Source organism: Schistocerca americana, chromosome 4 (genome assembly GCF_021461395.2).
Source record: "Schistocerca americana isolate TAMUIC-IGC-003095 chromosome 4, iqSchAmer2.1, whole genome shotgun sequence".
In the NCBI taxonomy this organism is placed as follows: Eukaryota; Metazoa; Arthropoda; class Insecta; order Orthoptera; family Acrididae; genus Schistocerca; species Schistocerca americana.
Genome location: NC_060122.1, coordinates 271,218,864 through 271,245,170, shown reverse-complemented (window position 1 = coordinate 271,245,170; position 26,307 = coordinate 271,218,864).

The following is a 26,307-nucleotide window of genomic DNA, read 5'->3' as shown; positions in this document are numbered from 1 at the left end:
TGCTACATTATCTGATACATGTCTCTAAAATGGTTGTACAGCATATTCGGCTTTTTGGTTTGGTTGCTTCGTCTTTCGCTGTCAGATGTCAAGACTAAATTGGTAACGAAATAATTTAATATATTAAACACATCTCTTTCACTTGATGAGTTTGCGTGACAAAATTTGTATATGCATTGGGGGCCGGTTACACAACACTTACAGTGATCGCAATTTCCATCTTACGCATCTGAAAAATATTTTTCTCCTATAAGATGACTCCATTAGGTGCATTAAGGCTGAATTTATCCACTAATGCTGTATTTATAGAGACCTCTTGCATTTTAGACAACTAGTATTTGCTGTTTAACTCTTTACCGACACGCCACACCACATCAACACCACGGAACATGAATACAATATTGTGAACGTAACTTGAGGGAAAGATGGTTACCTCGAACAACGTGCTACACTCATCAGTGCGACAACATATTACAGGATTCAATACCGTTCGTGTTAGTTTACAAATTGTATGGTTCTTGCTGCTTTGAGATATATTATATTCACTGAATGTCGGAAAAAATGTGTAGAGATATAAAACTGACCAAGAGTAGAGATGACGAGGGTCTAAAACTTACACTATTAAAAATATATGAAGACACGTGGTCTGTTTGACATATGAGTAGTATTGTTTATTCGCCTATATATTGAAGGAATTTTTTAAATTTCGGGTATTCCCATTTTGGAACTCCATTCTTAAATGTTTAATCTGTCCTCAGCTTTATTCTTCGTTCAACGTTGTATCTCCTCATATTTCTGCCATCTACACTGCATCGAATATCCTAAAACCATCAACAACCGTAAAAGTTAACCCAACAGAACGGTAACGTATCAGACAAATATGAATACGCTATCACTTTCAATATGAATACGCTGTCACTTTCAAGCAGACGATGCATTATTCGTCCTAGCTACCTTTCCGTTTACTTACGTTGGCAGTACTGTGTTCCTCTTTCGTGCTGGTAATGTGGTATGGTTTTAACGCAGCTAAAACCTCGACAATGTTTTAAAAAGCGAAAACACTCCGGGTAATGAGTAAAGGATCTAAATTAATACAGACCAAGTAGAAATACGCTGTATTCATTTAACTAATTTGTGATTATGGAATCGACTGTGGAGGAGATTTCATTATACTGATGTGAGTAAGAAATATTTATAGCCGAGAAGAAATAATGAATTCAGCAACAGAAATTCTGTCATTACACGCGTAGATCACCCTAGTGACTTTTCTGCGTTTTAAAATTAGTGGTATTTTTGATTTTATAAAATGTTCTTTGTACTTCACAGGGAACGGTAATCAGCACATTACAACAAGGAGGCACTAACATAGCGTTACTCAATTCTAAATGTTTTGCATATGCGATGTCCCACAGATTAATGTAACTTTACATGTACAGTGCTACGCAAGCACAAGCTCGAAATGCTAATATGTTGCTATCTAGAGGGAAATAATTGCATTCACTACAAATTAACGATAAATTATATGGGTTATGTTTTATTAATTGCTTCTTTTCTTTCTGTATGGATTTAATTTAATGGAAAACCGCACACAAACGCAAATGTAATTTGTTAATTTAATAACAAGCTTCTTATGCAAAAACTGGTTTCGGATTAATTTTCGATATTTCAGTATTTTACGGAACTCATCCATCTTTAAAAATAGTTGCTCTTAATTTTGATTTAATGGCCGCTTCTCGCTTTCTAGCGAAACCATATTTACTAATGATTATGTTGTGAAATCAGTGATACTATATGACTATACCGTCACTTGCGCTGGCGAACTCTAAGACAGAGCTCTTAGTCGGGCTGTCAGTCGCAAACAGTCAACAGTAAAGGCAACGTCTGAAGCATTTATCTTCCAGTTATAAATTACAAGAAATTCTGCATGACTCATATTAAAAAATCATGATCTAGAGCTACGGAAGTGGCCTGCGTTGAAGCAAAAAGGCTGACGGCAAATACATTATGCGCACCACTGCAAGTAAGATTTCTTAAAGCGTTTATCAGCAGACGGTAAAGTAAGTGAATGAATATTCTATACGATTACTGCAAAGTATCTGACATTAAAATAGAGTGGAAGACAATTCTGACTATTCTCACTTTTAAAACTGCAGAGGTACAATTTTGAAAAAAACGAATTTTAAGCTTAATTCTCAATTGATGCCAGAGTGAGAAACATATACTTTCTGTAAGCACAGAGGAGAAATGGAGTGACTGTACGGGTGATACCTGTAGTGTTGAACAGCATGTAAAATACTTACTAAACATGCAGTCTGTATGTGAAAGGAAAGTACTGGACGGCGCTTTCAGATGAAAAGCACGATGACGATGAAAGTGAAGGATATCTTCGACCTGGATTTTTCGTGCCTAGAGATACTCACAATTTAGCCAACGAATCGGTGATTTTAATTCTCTCTTTACCCAACTTTACAGAAAAAATCAAATTGTTGAATTGCATCTAACGACTGATCGTCCATAATATTCAGAGCACAAAATAATTTAGCACCAAATGCAGCTGTTAAATAGACACTTTCTAAAAGAAAACAAATCAGGTTTTAGCTTAGAAAACGAAGAGAGACGTTCAGGCTCATGAAATGGGTGTTGTAAACAGCGATATTGAAAGGAGTAGCGTAGGTGGTGTTGGTGGTGGTGGTGGTGGTTGTGCTACATGTACGGCGCTCTACAGCGAGGTTATCAGCACCAGTATTATGTTGGTGGAAGAATAAAGTGGTTTCGTCGTGTGAAAAGTATGAAACAGATGGTGAAATACATAAAATGTAATCCTCGCCCATCCTGGGACCATCTACCAGTCATACTCTCACTTCCACAAAGAGCACCAAAGAATAGTGTAGCAAGGAATTGTAACTGGTTGAGTAATTGAAAGATAAAAAACAACCATCCTGGAAACACATTAAAATCTCCTACGTGAGATACGAAATTTTAATGCGTTTTCAGAGTAATATAAAATAAAAAATACTGAGAACTTCATTCTAATGTGAACATCAGTTGGTTTATTGTATTACTTTGTGCAGTGGTAATTGAAAATAATTAATAGCAGATACGAATATATAATGTGTTCCAAAACTATTAGTTCAGATTAATACTGTAGGTAGAGAACATCAATGCAAATATATTTACTTATGCTACTATGGTCCCTGACGGCAAATTCTGACGTCAGGGACGAATCACACAGAACGTTGTTTAGTATGAAAACTACAGCAGTGGCATTCATAGGAACTGTTCGAATGCGCGGCCAGTGGCGTGTATTCAAGCGTTAATGGAAATGAGCGTTTGGCGTCATTGGCCGGGAGGCCCCTTACGGGGCAGGTCCGGCAGCCTTGGTGCAGATCTTACTACTCGTACATTCGACGCCACATTCGGCGACCTGTGCGCCGGATGGGGATGAAATGATGATGAAGAAAACGCAACACCCAGTCCCTGAGCGGAGAAAATCTCCCACCCACCCGGGAATCGAACCCGGCACCCTTAGGACGGCAGTTCTTCACGCTGACCATTTCTTTCTTTTTTATCATTTGTTCGTTACGGTTCGTTGTATTTCGTCGTAGCGGACGTCACATGTCATCCGTCGAAGCTCGTTATTGATCTTTTGACTCAGTTTATTTTATTACAGGGGGCAGCCAGCTCTCTGACCGAGCACGCTGAGCTACCGTGCCGGCATACATTCAGCTGTCAAGCGGTGCATCGTCAGACGTTTGAACGTTGTGTTCGAAAATTCCTGGCATGTCCGCAATCGTACCAGCCGCGACGGCAATTGTAGCGACGAGTTCTTCTTCTGTGTCCACAACGATTTCAAACATCAGCTGCCCCACACGCCCCCAGAGGAAGAAGTCCTGATACGTGAAGTCACGTTACCTGGCACGCCAGGCAACTGGGCCACCTCGGCTGATAGACTTATTCACGAAGGTGGCACTCACAGCAATGCTGAAGTGGCCAGGTGGCCCAGCGTGCTCGAAGTACGTCCTTTTTCTAACATTCAGGTGTACATCTTCCATCAATTCTGGCAACACCTGTCTAAGAACATGCTGTACCTCCTCCCGTTGAGGCGGAATGGGAGAACGTACGGTCCAAACAACCTGTCACTGAGAACGCCGGCCAACACGTTAACACCGAACAGCTGTCGATGAACGCGATATCGAGTATCTCGTGAATCCACAATATGCCCAAACTTGAAAATCGTGTAAATTTGAATGTCAGTACACACTTCCAGTCAACAAAACCGACACAATAAATAACATTACAAGTTGACTTCAGAGACAGTAAGTTCGTTATCGAAATATATTTGATTTCATTTTCTCAGCCTCCTTTAGTACACCTTGTAGAACACGTGTTGAATACTTTATCTTTTTTTATCCAAGGATGCACTCATACTTAGCTATAATACTCAAGTTATACTGTGCACCTATTTCTACACTAATGGCCATTAAGATTGCTACACCACGAAGATGACGTGCTACAGACGCGAAATTTAACCGAAAGGAAGAAGAAGTTGTGATATGCAAATGATTAGCTTTTCAGACCATTCACACAAGGCTGGAGCCGGTGGCGATACCTACAACGTGCTGACATGAGGAAAGTTTCCAACCGATTTCTCATACACAAACAGCAGTTGATCGGCGTTGCCTGGTGAAACGTTGTTGTGATGCCTCGTGTCAGGAGGAGAAATGCGTACCATCACGTTTCCGACTTTCATAAAGGTCGGATTGTGGCCTATCGCGATTGCGGTTTATCGTATCGCGACATTGCTACTCGCGTTGGTCGAGATCCAATGACTGTTAGCAGAATATGGAATCGCTGGGTTCAGGAGGGTAATACAGAACGCCGTGCAGGATCCCAACGGCCTCGTATCACTAGCAGTCAAGATGACAGGTATCTTATCCGCATGGCTGTAACGGATCGTGCAGCCACGTCTCGATCCCTGAGTCAACAGATGGGGACGTTTGCAAGACAATAACCATCTGCACAAACAGTTCGACGACGTTTGCAGCAGCATGGACTATCAGCTCGGAGACCATGGCTGCGGTTACACTTGACGCTGCATCACAGACAAGAGCGCTGGCGATGGTGTACTCAACGACGAACCTGGGTGCACGAATGACAAAACGTCATTTTTTCGGATGACTTCAGGTTCTGTTTACAGCATCATGATGGTCGCATCCGTGTTTGGTGACATCGCGGTGAATGCACATTGGAAGCGTTTATTCGTCATCGCCATACTGACGTATCACCCGACGTGATGGTATGGGGTGCCATTGATTACACGTCTCGATCCCCTCTTGTTCGCATTGACGGCAATTTGAACAGTAGACGTTACATTTCAGATGTGTTAAGACCCGTGGCTCTACCCTTCATTCGATTCCTGCGAAACACTGCATTTCAGCAGGATAATGTACGACCGCACGTTGCAGGTCCTGTACGGGCCTTTCTGGATACAGAAATTGTTCGACTGCTGCTCTGGCCAGCACATTCTCCAGATCTCTCACCAATTAAAAACGTCTGGTCAATGGTTTCCGAGCAACTGGCTCGTCACAATACGCCAGTCACTACCCGTGATGTATTGAAGCTGCATGGACCGCTGTACCTGTACACGCCATCCAAGCTCTCTTTGACTCAATGCCCAGGCATATCAAGGCCTTTATTACGGCAATAGGTGGTTGTTCTGGGTACTGACTTCTATGCACCCAAACTGCGTGAAAATGTAATCACATGTCAGTTCTAGTGTAATATATTTGTCCAATGAATACCCGTTTATCATCTGCATTTGTTCTTGGTGTAGCAATTTTAATGGCCAGTAGTGTATATCAACACTCCGCAAGCCCGGCTCATGGCGTTTGGAGAAGGAGACCTTGTACCACTGTCACATTCTTCCTTTCCGGTGCCAGTAGCAAATAGTGCGCAGTAAGATCGATTCGTTAAGCCCCTACGAGAGCTCATATCTCAAACATTTCGCGAGGTATACATTGGAGGCAGAATTATCTTGACTCTTCTAAGAGTGTACGCTTTCGGAATGTTTACAGCAAACTACTTCGTGACACACCCACGGCTGGAGTTAGAGAAAGCGGAATGGATTTTTCACACTGCAGTGGAGTTTACACTGATCTGAAACACAAAAATGGTTCAAATAGCTCTGAGCACTATGGGACTTAACATCTGAGGTCATCAGTCCCTTAGTCTTAGTCCCACCAGTGGGATGGTCGCTCATGGACTAGTTGAGGATGGTTGAAGAGCATGTGTCTATTGGTGACATGTATATCTTGTTCTAGGAATCCGCACATTAGGATGCTGGACTATTCCCTTCCTTCTTCTCGGTGAGAGCCGTGCGAGGAAGAGGAAAGACTGGGGTCGTTATTTCAGCACTGTTCTGTGAAAGTTCGTATCTATCTTGACTACAAAATGGCGCCTAAACAGGTCCGCGCCGAGGAAACACCGTAATTTCTCGCGAACGGCGTGAAAACCGGAAGTATCTCAAGACAGGTGACGACTACTAAAGTCAAAGCATTTCATTTCACACCAGGCATTGTTAGTCTGCAGTTTAGTAACATCGAAGATTATCATTGGGAGGAGTTAGAATGCCACCATGAAAAGCAGAGACTAAAATTGCAGGAGGGAACAAGTGGACCCACAACCCCCCTACCCCCCCCCCCCCCCCCCCGCCCACACACACACCCTCCCTTGCTGACATGCATGGTCCATGGATTCATGAGTTTGTCTCCATACCCGTACGCGTCCATGCGCTCGATACAATTTGAGACGACACTCGTCCCACCAGGCAACATGTTTCCACTCATCAAGAGCCCAATGTCGGAGTTGCCGGGCCCAGGTGAGGCGTAAAGTTTGTGTCGTGCAGTCATCAAGGGTACACGAGTGGGCCCTCTCCTCCGAAAGCCCATATCGATGATAATTTGTTGAACCGTTCGCACGCTGGCACTTGCTGAGCGCCTAGCATTGAAATCTACAGAAATTTGCGGAAGAGTTGCACTTCTGTCACGTTGAACGGTTCTCTTCAGTCATCGTTGGTCCCATTCTTCCAGGATCTTTTTCCGGCCGCTGGAATGTCGGAGATTTGATGTTTTACCGGATTCCTCATATCCACGGTACACTCGTGAAATGGTCGTACTGGAAAATCCCCACTTCATCACTGCCTCGGAGACGATGTGTTCCATCGCTCGAGCTCCGACTATAACACCACGTTTATACTTACTTAAATCTCGATAAACTGTCAATGTAGCAGCAGTAACCGATCTAACAACTGCGTCAGACACTTATTGTCTTATATAGGCGTTGCCGACCGCAGTGCCATATTCTGCTTGTTACATATCTCTCTATTTGAATACGCACGCCTATACTAGTTTGTTTGGCGTTTCAGTGTATTATTTCTACGAATACCTTCCCTTACTTGCTGAACTTCACGTAAGTTTTCCTGCATACTATGTGTGGTAACACTCCCGGCAGATAGAACATTGCGAGAATTACCTTGGCCAAAGCCTAGGGCATTGTTTCCACAACGAATTGTCACTCTGTAGCGTAGTGAGTACTGATCTGAAACTTCCTTGCAGAGTAATTCGTGTGCATTTTAAAACCCCTCGAACCATATCTGGTCTTTTTTTAAACCAAAATTTATTCTAAGTCACCGTGAAACAGTTCCCATATTTCATATAAAATCACAAATTCCCGTTTTAAAACAGAAAAATTAAATAAAAGAATAATAAGAGCTAATGAAAGTTAGCAGCAAGGGGCTTTATTCAAACAGTTTCTAACGAAAATCCCTTTTGTTTCATAACTATTACATAGACCCAACGCACGTATTGTTAACGTCTATCGCGTCTCTAGCGTCTGTGAGTCTTTAGCGTCTGGCAGTCTTTGTGTTCGAGATTTTTTTAGTGCTATAGTTCTGAATATTCGCGTCTCTTAAGTTCATGCGCCATTGCGTGAAATAGTTAACCTCATTGACAGCCGAGCTCATTAAGAGTAAATTTCTATGACTTTCGGTTAAAAACCCTGTTGGACATTTATTATCAGGCCTAGGTCTGACTAGCCATCGTAGTGAATCTTATGAAATAAACTGTGATAAATGAACCCTGTGACTTTTGAAGGAATTAATTCGGTGTACTTGTGCTACGCAAAACCAAAGATATCAATTCATTCTGAAGCACGAATCGGCCGCCTAATAACTATCAGCGAGCATCTTTGGCGTCAACCGCTAAAAAACGCAGCTAGCGCATTGTTCACGATCGCATCGTGGAACACCAGCGGCATACACGTTTTCCCCTAGCCAGCAAGTTCACTATCATCGAATACTTATGCTGGTTTTTCGATGAAATACAATGGAACAAAATATGTGGCCCCTACGTCAAGCTTTCTGAACTCTGATCATCAATCAATCAGTGGAAACAGGTCTGAGTTCGTTATCAATCACGACAGCGGCTTCCAGTTCAAAATGGTTCAAATGGCTCTGAGCACTATGGGACTCAACTGCTGAGGTCATAACTCCCCTAGAACTTAGAACTACTTAAACCTAACTAACCTAAGGGCATCACACACATCCATGCCCGAGGCAGGATTCGAACCTGCGACCGTAGCGGTCGCGCGGTTCCAGACTGTAGCGCCTAGAACCGCTCGGCCGCTCCAGCCGGCGCTTCCAGTTAGATACGGCATTAAAACTTGTCACAAAAGAATTTGGTGCCCTGCGCAGCCGGCGTCATTCTGCCATTTTACGGTGTGAAAACGATCTATCTGCCATCGAAGAGGTGAGCTTTCACTAGGGAGGGCGCGCTGTACAACGCAGTGACTTGTAGCGGAAGCGCGTGGACTCTTGCAGCACATTCACAGTGACAACTGCGTACTACACGCATGAACTGACGGGGTCTTCGATAGAGAAGCTTAGTGTATTTCCGGTATTATTCACCTGAAGATGACCAGAAACATTGCGGCAAAAATTTACAAACACACCCAAAATTTCATGGAACCAAATGGTAGTACACGACCTTTTCTGGTGGAATCCCTATGATTCTTACAGAGAAGGTTTTCGGTTCCACCAAGGTCATAATACGAGAGTTTAAAACGTGTTCTAATATTCTACAACAGACTGACTTACGTGAAAATGGCGGCATCAATAATAATAACAGATTGAAATGAAATTCGTACCACCGATGAGATGTAATTGCTTACACTAATTATTATGTTTAACGGACTGTGCGTCATTTCTGCCATTGAAAATTCACTGTGATTCAAGGCTCTCACGGGCTGCAATCAGAAATTCCAAATCATGCCTGGAATGAAAAACTTCATGGGCATATTGTAGGGTAAATTCGATGTTTGCAGTTTGTATACAGTTTGCGAAGCTGCACCACCACAAGGGGACTGTGATGGACATGTGACAGGCCATCCATGTCAGCGACACAGTCGACAAGCGAGACGTCACGGAAACGTGCCGGTCCGAAAGCTCTGAAACTCTTGGTTTCCCGAAAAATATTTATGCATTCATCTCCACATGTATCCAGACCTTGTCTTGACGACATATAGAATGTGTAGTTGATTGACTCTAAACTCTTCCCGTATAGCTTTTCAAAATACCCTTTACCGGCAGCCTTCGAAATCAAATGATCCCTTCAACTTTGTTCTTGAAATGAGCAGTTGGATCGAATGGACAGTTTCTTGAAAGGAGAATAATTGGATTTAGTCGAGTTAAATCAGGTGATGCTGAGGGAATTAGATTAAGAAATGGGATACTGATAGTAGTAGATGGTAATAGTAGATGAAACTACGTTAGCAACTGTTTGACCGAACAAGACGCGGCGTGAATCTTGGTCAACCAGGCAGGGAACATACTTCTTCGCGATTGGACCGATTACGCTCGAAGCTCCGAAGATACATTCGTTTGATTTTTCAAAGACAATAAGGATAACTTCATAAATAATCCGAAAAAACCTGTGGTTCGAAATTCTCAGTATAGCCAGAAATCTGAAATGGCATTTCACCGTTCCTTCGTCTACGCGTCATACTAATAAACTAACTATTCCTCAATGAGTGTCTTAAATACACATACCTCAACAACTTCGATGAAATATTTGAATGTAGACATTATTTTCCTATTAGTAAAATTGGTCAGTTTCTATTAAGTCATTCACAAGCAAGCACTGCATAATGCGTTAATGTTTTATGCAATGTTTCATTGATAATGAGTCTATGTTCTTTTTCTGAAAGGAAAAGCAATTGCGAGAAAGCTGGGTAATTTTCCGCAGCGGGTAATAGTACGCATTCCATATTTAAAGCTTATGATAGACATGACGGCTTCCGATTACCGGTTCCTCTACTGATTCCTGTAAGTAATAAGTGCAAACAACAAGACAGGCACCATTTGAAATGTGGAAAACATAACAGACCAATTTATTGTTATTCCCAGCAGACACAGAATCAGAAGGTAAGCTTAAGGTTTTATGATATACGTTTGTGTGAATAAGTCATTAAAACTTGTTATTCACTGTCAAACTGCATCGATTAACTTTTTAAATACGACATGTTGACACAAAATTTGATGGCACTAGTCTGTAATGGCACACGGGAGTAACAGGTGTACTGAAAGAGAACAGGTCTGCCCTCCGCCGACGCAGCTCTCCCCCCCCCCCCCCCCCCCCCCTTGTAAAAATGAATCTGGAGATGAATATTAATTGAAAAATAATGCAATGAATGAAAAAGAAACAACAAATTACGCTGAAGAAGAATGATGGGAAATGTGTACGTGGTTGCTAAGCTGAGCAGCCTGGAAAGAAGGAGCAAATGCCAGAGTAATTAGAGGTATCGAACGTTTCCAGCATTTGTGAAACTGTTGAACGATTATTACGATCACCAATTTGCAGGTAGTAAAGAATTTAGTGAGTTATCCTGCATTTGAGGAGGATTCGACAAAGACTAAAATTTGTAGTAGTGATGTGTTCGGTGCTCTGCTTGGAATTACGCCGCATGTACTGGAAAAGACGTGCCAACACAACGGTTGTGTTAACTGCTTACGCCGCAACGAACATCATAAAAACCGTTAAATAATCAAAATGAAAATGGTCACAGATTCGATTTCACTGTTTAAATAATTTCAGTGTTCTCATTTTGTAACCCAAATTGGCGGATGACATAAGCGGCAAGTACTTTAGCTCGTGTAAATTTAGTATAAGTTTCCGTTCTCAAGGTCACAGTACCCTAAACTCTGCAGATGGTTACCGGATGGGATGGAGAACGTGTACAAATGCATCTTTGTACGTCGAGAGAACCTTAATTGTACTGATTTTTACATTCAGATTGATTTATTGTGGTAAATGAAACCACAGCAATGTTACATACAATTGGCTTTAGGTGAGAACTTGTTTCTTTTATTCTAGTCCATGAACACAAAAAATGTGTCCTCAGATTATCGATTTCGGTCACTGGTGACCTTCTTCAGATCTCTTTGAAATATATCCTAATATAATAAAGCCAGCACAGCATCCTCAAGAGGTTTAAACAAATATAGTTACAAAACGTCGAAGTAGAAATATGGCACGAACTAAGCCACAGCGGCACCCTACTTTTAGTTATGTTCGACAATGTCTAGCTGATTTTGTTTGTATCTGTTGACGAGTCACCCTGGATTTATTCTATTAGGATAAGTATTAAACAGATCTAAAGACTGTTGCCGCTGACGAAAATCGATAGTCTGAGGGAAACTTTTTTTGAGATCGTAGACTGGAACGAGAGAAATAAATTCTTAACTTCCGGGCCACTACTTTTATTCGCGACTTCGTCGCAGCTTGTGACTTTAGATTATTTATTATGATTGTGTCAAAATAGATATTTTTCCTTAACTGCGTGCTGCATCTCCTTTTCCCCTTAGTGTAAACCGTAAGCCTTGAAACGGTCCACAGTCGATTCTAGAGAATGTTGCTATCCGCCGGCGATGCATGGCTCGCCGCGAGGTGGCGTATGAGCAGCGCCGAAATCTGAGGAGGCAGAAACAGAACGGCAGAGGGTCAGCTGTGGCACGAGCAAGTGAATATGACGTTCACACATCGACCAGCTTGCTGTGCTTTGCTCAAATTTGAGTTCACTCCAGGCACTAAATGGTGTGATCTCGAACCGTATTTTAATGGTTTGCGCAGACAGCAGTGGAGATCGAGCAATGTCGGGAAGTGTTATCAACGCGTCGCGCGCGGGATTGCGCGGAGATACGGCGCTCGGCATGAAGAAAGCTCTGCCTTGCTGTGGATGGCGTCAGCCGATGTAACCGCACTTGGCGGCCGCATTGTGTGGCTAGCGAAAGTGGTATATGGTGGATGCTAATCGCCTTTAGTTGGTGTTACACTGCAAGGCACTTTGGCTGGTGTAAAGTTATTCCATGGCATTGAAAAAAGATGAACTACATTTCAGCGTGATACGGGTGAGCATCAGCGCTGCCTGTGCTTCAGTTTTTGTAGTGGGTTTCGTCCTGTATCCAACAATTAGCTTTTTGTGAATTATGCTATGTTTATCAGCCGCTGTGCTGGCTGCACTTAAAAGACAGGCCTTTATTGCTATATGTCCTTTTAAATACTTCCTAAAAATTTTTTTGTGATTTAGATTTTACTGGGCTGTCTTAAGCTGCGCTGAGCTTACTGAAAGAGACTCTTACTTCATTACTCCGATTTTCTATCTTTAACCCATTAGCTTAGGGCAGAAGCCATTTAAAAACTGTCTTGCTACTGGACGGCTACTGCTAGAGTTTCATTTCTTACAAGCAAATTAATTACTGAGTAATTTTTGCTCCGCCATTACCTGACGCTGTGTATCATCTATTAAATGCTGTCTTCCGAAGGTTCTACTTTTTTTTTTTGAGTCATCAGTCTTCTGACTGTTTTGATGCGGCCCGCCACGAATTCCTCACCTGTGCCAACCCCTTCATCTCAGAGTAGCACTTGCAACCTACGAACATTAATTATTTTCTGTGTGTCTTCCAGTCTTCCTGTACAGCTTTTGCCCTCTACAGCTCCTTCCAGTACCATTGATATCGTAACAGATGTCCTGGTCTCCCTGTCCCTTCTCCTTGTCAGTGTTTCCCACATACACCTTTCCCATTCTGCGCAGAACCACCTCATTCCTTATCTTACCAGTCCATCTAATTTAAACATTAGTCAGTAGCAGTACATCTCAAACGCTTCAATTCCCTTCTGTTCCTGTTTTCTAACAATTCATATTTCACTACGGTACAATGCTGTGCTCCAAACGCATATTCACAGAAATTTCTTCCTCAATTTAAGGCCTATGTTTGATACTAGTTGATTCTTCTTGGTCAAGAATGCCCTTTTTGCCAGTGCTAGTCTGTTTTTGATACCCTCCTTGCTCTGTCCATCACTGGTTATTTTGCTGCCTAGGTAGCAGAATTCCTTCATCTACTTCATTACCATCCATCCTGATGTTAAATTTCTCGCTGCACTCATTTCTGGTACTTGTCATTACTTTCGTATTCCTTCGATTTACTCTCAATCCATATTCTGTACTCTTCAGACTCTCCATTCCATTCAGCAGATCATGTAATAATTATTCAGTTTCACTCAGGATAGCAATGTCATCAGCAAATCATGTCATTTATATCCTTTCACCTTCACTTTTAATTGCACTCCTAAATCTTTCTTTCGTATCCATCATTACTTCTTCGATGTACAGATTGAACAGTAGGGGAGAAAAACTACATCCCTATCTTATACCCTTTTTAATCCGAGCACTTCGTTCTTGGCCGTCCACTTGGCACTTGCATATTTTGTACATGACCCGTCTCTCCCTGTAGCTTACCCGTATTTTTCTCAGAATTTCGGACATAATGCACCATTTTACATCGCCGAACTCTTTTTCCGGATCGACAAATCCTTTGAACGTGTCTTGATTTTTCTGTAGTCTTGTTTCAATTATCAACCGCAACGTCGGAATTGCCTCTACCGTGCCTTTACCTTTTCTAAAGCCTAGCTGATCGTCCTCAATTTTCTTTTCCATTTTACTGTATATTATTCTTGTTAGAAACTTTGATGCGCGAGCTATTATCTGATTGTGCTATAATTCTCGCACTTGTCAGCTCCTACCGTCTTCGGAATTGTGTAGGTGATATTTTTCCGAAAGTCAGATGGTATGTCACCAGACTCATACATTCTACCCACCAGCGTCAGTGGTCGTTTAGTTGCCACTTGCCCTAAGGATTTTAGAAATTTTAATGGAATGTTATCTATCCCTTCTGCTTTAATTGACCTTAAGTTCTCCAAAGCTCTTTTAAATTCTAATACTCGATCCCCTATCTCTTCTAAATCGACTCCTGTTTCTTCTTCTATCACATCAGACCAATCTTCGCTCTCATAGAGGTTTTCAATGTATTCTTTCCACCTATCCGCTCTTTCCTCTGCATTTAACAGTGGAATTCCCGTTGCACTCTTACCCTTGCTTTTAGTGTCACCGAAGGTTGTTTTGACTTTCTTGTATGCTGAGTCTGCCCTTCCGACAATCAGTTCTTTTTCTATTTCTTCACATTTTTCATGCAGCCATTTCGACTTAGCTTCCCCGGACTTCCTATTTATTTCATTCCTCGACGAGCTGAGTTTCCCGGATCATTTTTGTACTTCCTCCCTTATTCCATCAACTGAAGTATTTCTTCTGTTACCCATGGTCTCTTCGCATTTACCTTCTATGTACCTATGTTTTTCTTTCCAACTTCGGTGATGGCCCTTTTTAGAGATGCCGATTTCTCTTCAACTGTACTGCCTACTGAGCAATTCCTTATTGCTACATCTAGAGCCTTAGAGAATTTCAAGCGTATCTCGTCATTCCTTAGTACTTCTGTATTCATCTTCTAGGCGTATTGATTCTTCCTGACCTATGTCTCGAACTTGAGCCTACCCTTCATCACTGCTACATTATGATCTGAGTCTATATCTGCTCCTGGGTACGCCTTTCAATACAGAATCTGATTTTTTTTGGAAATTTGTGGTAAGTTCCTGTGGGACCAAACTGATGTCATCGGCCCCTAGGCTTACTCGCTAATTAATCTAACTTAAACTATCTTACGCTAAGGACAACACACATACCCATGCTCGAGGGAGATCTCGAACCTCCGACGGAGCAGCCGAGCGAACCGTACAAGGCGCCTAGACCGCGTAGCTGTCGAAATCTGTGTCTGACCATGATGTAATCTAACTGAAATCTTCCCGTATCACCGGGCCGTTTCCAAGTATACCTCCTCGTCTTGTGATGCTTGCACAGATATTCGCTATTGCTACCTGGAATTTATTACAGAACGCAACTAGTCTTTATCCCTTCTCATCCCTTGCGACAAGCCCATATTGTCCTGTAACCTTTTCTTCTACCCCCTCCTCTGCACCTGCATTCCGGAACCCCATGACTATTAGATTTTCGTCTCCCTTTACGTACTCTGTTATTCTTTCAATATCATAATATACATTATCTCTTCAGCTTGCGACGTCAGTATGCATACCTTAACTATCATTGTCGGTGGTGGTTTGCTGTCGATTCCGATACGGACAACCTTATCACTGGAGTGTTCACAGTAACACACCCTCTGGCCTATCGTCCTGTTCATAACGAATCCTGTCCCCGTTGTACCACTTTCTGGTGCTCTTGATATTACCGTATACTCATCTCACTAGAAATCCTTGTCTTCTTTCCATTTCACTTCTCCTACTGTATCTACATTGAGCCCTTGCATTTCCCTTTTCAGATTTTCTAGTTTCCGTACCACGTTCAAGCTTCTAACATTCTACGCCCCGACTCCTAGAACATTATCGTTTCGTTGATTATTCAGTGTTTTTCTGATGGTCACCATCCCCTTGGGAGTTCCCTTCCAGAGATCCGAATGGGGACTATTCCGGAATCTTTTGCCAGTGGATAGATCATCATGACAGTTTTTCAATTACGGGTTCTACTTATCCATGAAAATATTATTTAATAACATTGAAGTGACAAAAGTCATGGGATACCTCCAAATATTGTGTCGGATCTCCTTTTGCCCACCGTAGTGCAGCAACTCGGCGTGGACTCAACAAGTCTTCGGAAATCCCCTGTAGAAATATTGAGCCATGATGCCTCTGTAGCCGTCTGTAATTGCCAAATTATTGCCTGTTCAGGATTTTGTCCTCGGACTGACATCTCGATTACGTCCAATAAATGTTCGATGGGATTGATGACAGGCGATGTGGGTGTTCAGATCATTCGCTCGCATTGTGCAGAATGTTCTTCAAACAAGTTGCGAACAATTGTGGCCCGGTGACATGGCACATCTATAAAAATTCAATCGTTGTTTGGGAGCATGAACGACTGCAAATGGTCTCCAGGTAGCCGAACATAAGGATTTTCAGTGAGTGATCGGTTCAGTTGGACCAGGGCGCCAAGTTCATTCTGTGTAATCACAGCCCACACCATTATGGAGTCACCACCATCTTGTACAGTGCCTTCTTTACAACTTGGGTCCATGGCTTCGTGGTGTCTCCGCCACACTCGAACCCGCCTGTCGTCTCTTACCAACTGAAATCGAAAACTGTCTGACCAGGCCACGGCTTCACAGTCGTCTAGGGTCCAACCGATATGGGCACCAGCCAGTCGTACATGCTGAAATAGCCCGTTAACGTCAAATTTCGCCGCACTGTCCTAACGGATACTTCGTAATACGTCCCACACGATTTTCGCAGTTATTTCACACAATGTTGCTTGTCTGTTAGCACTGACAACTCTATGCAAGTGTCGCTGCATTTGGTCGTTACTTGAGGACCGTCTGCCACTGTGTTGTCCGTGGTGATAGGTAATATGTGGAATTTGGTATTCTCGACATACTCTTGACACTACAGATCTCAGAACACTGAATTCATTAACGATTTCCGAAACTGAATGTCTAATGCGTCTAGCTCCAAGTACCATTCCGCGCTCAGAGTCTGTTAATTCACGTCGTGCGACCATAATGTCGTCGGAAAGCTTTTCATATGAATCACCTGAATACAATATGGCATCTCTTCCATGTACTTCTGTATTATACCTTGTGTGTGCGATTCTACCAGCATCTGTATATATATGTATACTGCTGTCTCATGAGTTTTGTCACCTCAGTCTAATTTCTGTTATTGTGTATTATAATTCCCGACATCGTGGCGGGTTGTGGATTTTTAAAGTATTTGCGTTTGTTGTAACATGTATGTTAGTTTCTTGGTTTAGGAGTTACCTGTGCCAGCCTGTAACCAGACTGTTCATGATCCTGCAGAGGGTCGCAGTCGGCGTTATATAGGACCTGTGGCGTGTTGTGGTCCTTTTCCAAGAGTGTTTAATTAACTTAAAGTACTGTAATGAAGTGCTGTGAATTTAAAAGTTTGTTGGCTCTGAATTATGTTCCTAGTACTCCCGAGATTGAACGGGATTCTGTCCTTTCCCTTGCGTTTATGATTCCTGTATTTTACTTGCTTTAAGGTCAATGCTAAATTAATAGATGTACACAGTTTAGTCTTAATGAGGTCTTACATTTTCTTGTTTTTATTTTGTTGACGGAAAGAGGGAGATATCCCAGTTTCCAGCTTTGTGCGATAGTAACGGCGGAGGTATTACAACGGCCGTCGGTCTTGTTTCCTCGTGGAGGTGGGGAAGTTACGGACAAACGCCAGGGATGAAAGCCAGCCAGCTCGGCGGTGCTTCGGACAGTGCGTGCGCCGGCCGGCAGGGCGGCTGACCGACAGAGGGTGCGCTGCTTATCGACTGGAAGTTCGTGATTAGCTGGAAGCCGCGGAAGTAGCCACACAAACTCGGCCGGCGTCGGTGGCAGATTGGGCCGGCGCGGCCCTTGCAGTCGCCAAGTTTCCGGCGGCAGATTGCGTGTGTAGGCTGCGAGCGGCGGCCGGCGCCAACTAATTGCTTATCGTGGCCGGGTCCGGGCAAACAGAGCCGCAGCTCCGCCGTGGCGGCGCGCGGCCACACTGATGCAGACGCCGACGCCGCGCGCCTCGGACGCGAGCGCCCGGCGCCGCCTAATTATTAATCACCGCCGCTATTGTCTGAGTCGGGCCGCGCGAGTCAGCACAATTTCCGCGGCATTCACGGCCGGCTCCAATCAGCGCCGGCGGCGCAGCCGTTTAGCCGCACGTCAGCAGGGCCGGTCGGCGCCGTCAATCGGCTGACTTGACACTCGTGCCATAGAGTCGCCGGCGTACCAGGCCAGCTGCCGAAAGTGAACATTACGCAAGCTCACTTTCTGTCAGCGCTTTGTGAAGTACGTGTAACGTGCCAAGCAGGAGCCTTCCCTGCCACCAGTCCTCCAGTCTCTCAGCGCTGCGCTTGTACAGCCAAAATGTTGAAGTAGTAAACCACATATTATTCAGAGCCCAACAAAATCTTCTGGATCTCCTTGCCGTATAATTTAGAATAAAATACTCTGAACCGTCATTTTAACTTTCAAAATCTTTTCTTAAAGAATTTACTTTATTTACTAGCGATTCATCAAGAAGATTAACACATTTAATCACAATACTAATGAGGAGGTGCCCGTATCTCGTGGTCGTGCGGTAGCGTTCTCGCTTCCCACGCCCGGGTTCCCGGGTTCGATTCCCGGCGGGGTCAGAGATTTTCTCTGCCTCGTGATGGCTGGGTGTTGTGTGCTGTCCTTAGGTTAGTTAGGTTTAAGTAGTTCTAAGTTCTAGGGGACTGATGACCATAGATGTTAAGTCCCATAGTGCTCAGAGCCATTTTTTGAATGAGGAGGTATTGAATAGGATTGGGGAGAAGTTTGTGGCACAACTTGACTAGAAGAAGTGATCGGTTGGTAGGACATGTTCCGAGGCATCAAGGGATCACCAATTTAGTACTGGATGCCAGCGTGGAGGGTAAAAATCGTAGAGGGAGACCAAGAGATGAATACACTAAACAGATTCAGAGGGATGTAGGTTGCAGAAGGTACTGCGAGATGAAGAAGCTTGCACAGGATAGAGTAGCGTGGAGAGGTGGAGAGCTGCATCAAACCAGTCTCAGGACTGAAGACCACAACAACAACAGGTGAGCGTGGAAGCAGATGCCAGGAAGTAACTCATGGAAAATGAAATTACTTTTAATAAATGTGAATTTTATTCCTAAAATCTTTTTCAAAAACAGATTTAAAATTATAAGCAGAAGAGCACCCTCGAAATATCAAGTTACAATTTTATTAGAGGCAGAAAGAACAACATTAACAGTATGAGCCTTCGGGCTAAGAAGCTTGCCTACTCCCTTTCAACACGGCCGTAGTCATGACCGCTCACAACAACCTCTGAAAGAGTACACTGGTACAAATCTGCAACACACCAGATTACTTTAAACTAAAAAATTTTAACAACTCACACAAACACGTTAACTATGCACCGCGTAAGAGACATGGAAATGGTACAACATTCAAATTATTTGCTACCGAAAGTGCAATTTCATTTATTTTCTATTTTTTTTAAGACTCTTACGGAGGAAGGGTGGCAACCTTACAACCTAAAATGACTACTTAAATAAAACCATAAAATGCAGACTTACATAAAATGTACAACATGCTCTACATTACAAATATACCACCTCGCAAGATGATAGCCAAGGTAAAAACATATTTCAAGAATTCGGCCTTTAAGCAATAAATTCGTTAACACCGAATCCGACAAACATGACAGAGGCAGAAATTAACGTATGGCAGATTGACCAGGGGGGGGGGGTTACTAAACAACCCGAACCGCAGATTGCTCTAAACCTCCCCAATTCCACAAGGGAAAAATGGACCACCCAATTCACTAATAACCACATTCCCGCGGGTGGGCAAACGGAGCGGCTGGTGACCTCACCAAGAAAACAAGTACAATTTAACAAGTAAATGAAACAACATATCTCCAATCACTTAAGTTCTAATAAACTGCGATTTCCTGCAAAGACGTGGCGCAGCACTCCCAAATCGCTCTCCCGACCCGTCCGCTGCCAGCCGCTTCAACGGACGCAGGAAGGCGCGCCGATCTCCCGTCTCACGGCGTTGCAGCTCGCACCGGCCACCCCGATGTCGTGGTGTCGCCCCTGTTGCTCTGGTGTGAAACACGAAGCCACTACCCCTTTTTATACGGCGCGGCCCACTGGACTCACGTGGGGACCCACATGCGCCGACGCACAAGGCGGACGAGTCATCTCGTGTCTCACTGCGCGACCGACCAACCGGCCGATCCAACCGCCAGTGACCGTTGCCCGAGCAACTCGAGCAGACTGGCGGCCTACGCGCAGACTCAGATGCAGGAACTCAGCCCCGACCGGGCGACCACTAGCTGAGTTCTGTTACTGGCGGAGTGGCAAGACTCTCATTTTATGGCTTTAAAGTTGGATCCAAACGACAGCCATACTAGCACTCCGACGACAGACAGACACTAACTGCCGCACAAATGCGAAAGAGAGACAGACCAGCAACTGGTGACGCGAGACTGACCTAGCCTCACTCCGACTGACCGACTTACCCACTCAGACTGACACTGCTGAGCTCATAGCGCCCCTTAAATTGCACCGTGAACAGGCAACCTTTCCCACCAGAGGGAGAAACCAAAGCTGCGATTACCACAGCAGCGCCACCGCCAGAAACAGAAGGTGACTGCTTTACACTACGCGCTACGGAGCGCTCTTCAAAACAGCAAATTTTACCACGGCTCATACTCGAGCTTTGGATAGCTGTTTCCGCCATCGTCATCAGGAATAAAACATATTCAATCTGTTCTTCAGTGTTGTGCTGAACATTCGTGACACACCGGACAAAGGTAATTAGGGAAGTCAGCCGTTTGTGAACTTTGCCTGGAGAATGGACTCAAGGTGTAACTTGACGTGGGTCTTGGTTCATGCTTTGGGGCTCCGCTATAAAGCAGGTAGCCGAGATGAGAATAAAGTGAAACAGTAAATGATCCGTTCGGCTGGACCAGAAGACCCAATCAATTCCATGTAAATTCAGCCCACATCATTATGGAGTCACCACCAGCTTGCACAGTGCCTTCTTGACGATTTGGGTCCATGGCTTCGTGGTGTCTGTGCCCGCACTCGAATCCGCCCGTCAGGTCTTACCAACTGAAATCGGGAGTCGTCTGACCAGGCCACGGTTTCACAGTCATCTGTGGTCCAACCGATATGGTCTCCAGCCAGTCCAGCAGAGGCGTTGCAGGCGCTGCTACGCATTGAACGGGACATGATGGCGGCCTTTGGATATGATGTGGAAGCAATGACGGCTCTTTGGCGCTTCCAGGAAGGCGGAAGTGAGAATCTCTGACGTGGCTACGGTCTCTCGTGCCACCCGACAACTCTCGGTCCTGCGGCGCACCGGAGCTGCCACGTGCTGCCAGAGTCGCCATCCCATCCTGGCGTCATTTTGGCACTCTCTGGAAGGTTCCAAGCGCTGCTGTTTAAATGGAATGTCGTGTCAGCCTACACAGTTTCCTAACGACGATGACAGAAACAGATATCTAGAACTCGGGGATTTTATTCAGTATGAAGCGGCTTGAAAGATGAGAGGATTTTATTGAGGAAAGCCACCGTAAACACACCAAGGACACTTACTCAGCTTTATTTCCAGCTCGAGGTCGCTATGTCCCGCTCTCAACCAAGCCGATTGGCTCAAATGGCTCTGAGCACTATGGGACTTAACTTCTGAGGTCATCAGTCCCCTAGAACTTAGAACTACTTAAACCTAACTAACCTAAGGACATCACAAACATCCATGCCCAAGGCAGGATTCGAACCTGCGACCGTAGCGGTCGCGCGGCTCCAGGCTGTAGCGCCTAGAACCGCTCGGCCACTCCGGCCGGCAACCAAGTCGAATATTTCGCTGAAACGAACCAAGAATGCGCTACATGCAACTCATCCCTTCTGCCCCCCCAAATCCGGCCTATCAACACCCCCCTCTCCCACACGCACAGTAATAAGGGATAAGGTCGGGTAGGAGTACGCGTCTGGAAAGAGTTCGCAGTGGCATTTTCTCAACATTGGCAACACTGACCGACAACGAAAAACGACATCCAGTTGTCACTTCTACAGCGACACCATCACACCCAATCTCGAAGACGACCGCCACATTTATAGATTATAGCACGTAAACATACGTTTTTGTTTCATTATTATGTAAGTTGCGTAGCGTAAGAAATAAGCATGATCTAGGTATGCACTAGAAGATAAAATTATTTGCCGAAAGAATCACCATTGTGTGACAACCACACCACGGCACGACAAACAGCGGAACCAAGCAGTGACTGTATTTGTGACATATATACTACTGGCCATTAAAACTGCTACACTAAAACTAAAGGCAGGTGATAAACGGGTATTCATTGGAGAAATATATTATACTAGAACTGACATGCGTTTACATTTAACGCAGTTTGGGTGCATAGATCCTGAGAAATCAGGGCTTGATGCGCCTGGGCATTGAGTCAAACAGAGCTTGGATGGCGTGTACAGGTACAGCTGACCATGCAGCTTCAACACGACACCGCAGTTCATCAAGACTAGTGACTGGCGTACAGTGACGAGCCAGTTGCTCGTCCACCATTGACCAGATGTTTTCAATTGGTGAGAGATCCGGAGAATGTGCTAGCCAGGGCAGCAGTCGAACATTTTCTGTATCCAGAAAGGACCGCACGGGACCTGCAACTTGCGGTCGTGCATTATTCTGCTGAAATGTAGGGTTTCGCAGGGATCGAATGAAGGATAGAGCCACGGGTCTTCACACATCTGAAATATAGTTCAAAGTGCCGTCACAATGCGAACAAGAAGTGACCGAGACGTGTAACCAATGGTAGCCCATACCATCACGCCGGGTGATACGCCAGTATGGCGATGACGAATACACGCTTCCAATGTGCATTCACCGCGATGTCGCCAAACACGGATGCGACCATCATGATGCCGTAAACAGAACCTGGATTCATCCGAAAAAATTACGTTTTGCCATTCGTGCACCCAGGTTCGCCGTTGAGTAAACCATCGCAGGCGCTCCTGTCTGTGATGCAGCGTCAAGGGTAACCACAACCATGGTCTCCGAGCTGATAGGCCATGCTGCTGCAAACGTTGTCGAACTGTTCGTGCAGATGATTGTTGTCTTCCAAACGTCCCCATCTGCTGGCTCAGGGATCGAGACGTGGCTGCACGATCCGTTACAGCCATGCGGATAAGATGCCTGTCATCTCGACTGCTAGTGATACGAGGCCATTAGGATCTAGCACGGCGCTCCGTATTACCTTCCTGAACGCACCGATTCCATATTCTGCTAACAGTCATTAGATCTCGACCAACCCGAGCAGCAGTGTTGCGATACGATAAACCGCAATCGCGATTGGCTACAATCCGACCTTTATCAAAATCGGAAACGTGATGGTACACATCTCTCCTCCTGACATGAGGCATCACAACGTTTCACCCGGCAACGCCGGTCAACTGCTATTTGTGTATGAGAAATCGGTTGGAAACTTTCTTCATGTCAGCACGTTGTAGGTGTCGCCACCGGCGCCAACCTTGTGTGAAAGCTCTGTAAAGCTAATCATTTGCATATCGCAGCATCTTCTTCCGGTAGGTTAAATTTTGCGTCTGTAGCACGTATATTTGTATATATATATATATATATATATATATATATATATATATATATATACACTCCTGGAAATGGAAAAAAGAACACATTGACACCGGTGTGTCAGACCCACCATACTTGCTCCGGACACTGCGAGAGGGCTGTACAAGCAATGATCACACGCACGGCACAGCGGACACACCAGGAATCGCGGTGTTGGCCGTCGAATGGCGCTAGCTGCGCGGCATTTGTGCACCGTCGCCGTCAGTGTCAGCTAGTTTGCCGTGGCATACGGAGCTCCATCGCTCGTCCAGCACGAGCGCGTACGGACGTGTCTCGCGCGCGCTCCCGCAACTACGGTCTTTTTGTCGGTTCTTTCGGGAACAATCACGCCAGTGAACGAAAAAAACAGTGATCAGTGATGGATAATAGTGAAGTGAAGCAGTCCTACAAAATTTTCTCGTGTTTAGACTAGAGAAATAGTGCATTAGTGACTTCGCGGGCACATTTACGGAATATTGGACCTCATCAAAGGTATTTCACTACAACTAATATCCAAAAACACTACTAATACGATTAGGAACGCTTGACATTACTAACATTACTAACCGCAGTGCTGTGAAAGTGTTAAAAACAATATGAAAGGAAAGTTACCGTGTGACGAATCATCAAAGTAACGTATGGTAGGATTTTTCTCCGTAATTAGACGTTAAACATCCACCAAACTCACGATAACATGTTAGAACAGTGAAGGGTAGCTTCCAAAAGTGTCCTGAATAAAAAACTGATAATAACGGACTTAGACTAAAAACGAAGACTAACATATGGTAGCAAATCTCGCAGAAAAGACTAGCTTAATATGAAGGAAATCAATGTGAACAATACCCATACAGTGAAGGGAAACGATCATAATTCTGAATTATAGACATATTATAGGTAAAAGTCATAAACTGTCGATAGTGAAGAAAATCGATTACGAGTAACGTAAAGCGACACGCCGAGCGACGGAACGCAAAGTCCCGAGAGTAGGTCGCGGTGCGCCAGCTGACACGCACTACGCGTGAGTTTCGCAAGTAGGCCAAACTGCGCTGGCCACAGCAAACCTGTGTTGCTAAACACGACTCGTGTTTCCGCGTCCAACCGCGGGAGTCAGCAGCTTACGCGGGCTCACAGTCCCCACCTGGTCCCGCGAACCACGTGGCCGGCTGCCGTGCGGAGCTGACCGCGGCGCTCGGTGTCGATCGGACATCGCCGGCGAAGCCACCCAGCCCACATTCGGCCTCGCTCTGTGACGTATCGCTTTTGGGACTTACGTGTCACAATGTGGTGCCGCACACGCAATACACACTAAAAAAAAAGGTCACTCTTTAAGAACTATAACACAGATTCGCAATCCTGGATCGAGCACGCCTACTAAGTGGTGCTAACACCACACCCAAGTCCACGAAAGGGACGCTTAGTAGAGCGCAGAGCAGCACCAGTTGCAAAGTATCGCCTATAGGCATGGCGTCTGGTGCCCACGAATATGCCGTTATGTCACCGAGCCAGAAGATCGCTGCAATTGACGAGCTATTAAATGACATTGGGGCGGAATTAAAGGCCAAACACGTATCGAGTAGCGTACTGAATACGATAAGGAATAAAATATTCCCTTTGGCTTTCCAACTCACGTCAGCAGAAGCAAAGGTCGAGCTGCTGCAAGAGCAGAACAAAGATCTACTGCGCGAACTTCAGCACTCAGCTGACCCCGTTAAGGACCTTAGAATTGAGTCTCTCACAGAACAGGTCAACAAACTCGAGGAAGACAATACAAAACTCGCTGAAATAAACCAAGAGCTCAGGGACCAAATTAGGGATCTGACAGGAAAGGTTACTGAACAGGCACAGCAACAGGCCAAGACACTAACATACGCTGCGGCACTCTCCACCGCACCCAAAGAACATAAACGCATTGAGGTGGCAAAAGCCAAGCAAGCAACCACTCTCTTCATAAAGTCTACCAACAACCAAGACACGAAAACAATAAAACAAACGTTGACAAAAAACATCAACCCAAGACGAGACAACCTACACATTAAGTCAATAAGAAACACGAAGACAGCTGTGATTGTCGAAGCAGCAACACAGGAGGACTGTAGGAAAATAATAGAAAAGACGAAAGATATTGAGAATATCGCGTGTGAGGGGCCCAGAAAGCGGCAACCTTTGGTGATAGTCTATCGAGTGACAGACACTATCTCGGATAGAGAATTTCTTGAGTGTTTATACGACCAAAATCTCAGTGACGACTTCACAAAAGACGAATTCGACAAAGACGTGAAAATCAGATTCCGCACAGGGCCCAAAGGAAAGGGATACAACCACCAAGTATTGGAAGTCACACCAAGAATTTATTGGTACCTCACCAAAAAAGGAAGGGTGTACATAGACTTCCAATCCCTATCTGTCAAAGACTATACGTCAGTGAGCCAGTGTTACAACTGTTGTGACCTTGGCCATACAACCAAAGCCTGCGCAGACACAGGTACGACCTGTTCAAGGTGTGGCAAAAAGGGCCACAAACGCGCGGACTGTCGAGCATCAGAGCCCATCGATTGCATTCCGTCCAGGAACAGAAACCGAATTTTCAATAAGAGCAGGGGTGGCGTCTGCCAGACCTACAAACAGCTGCTTGATAGACTAATTGACAG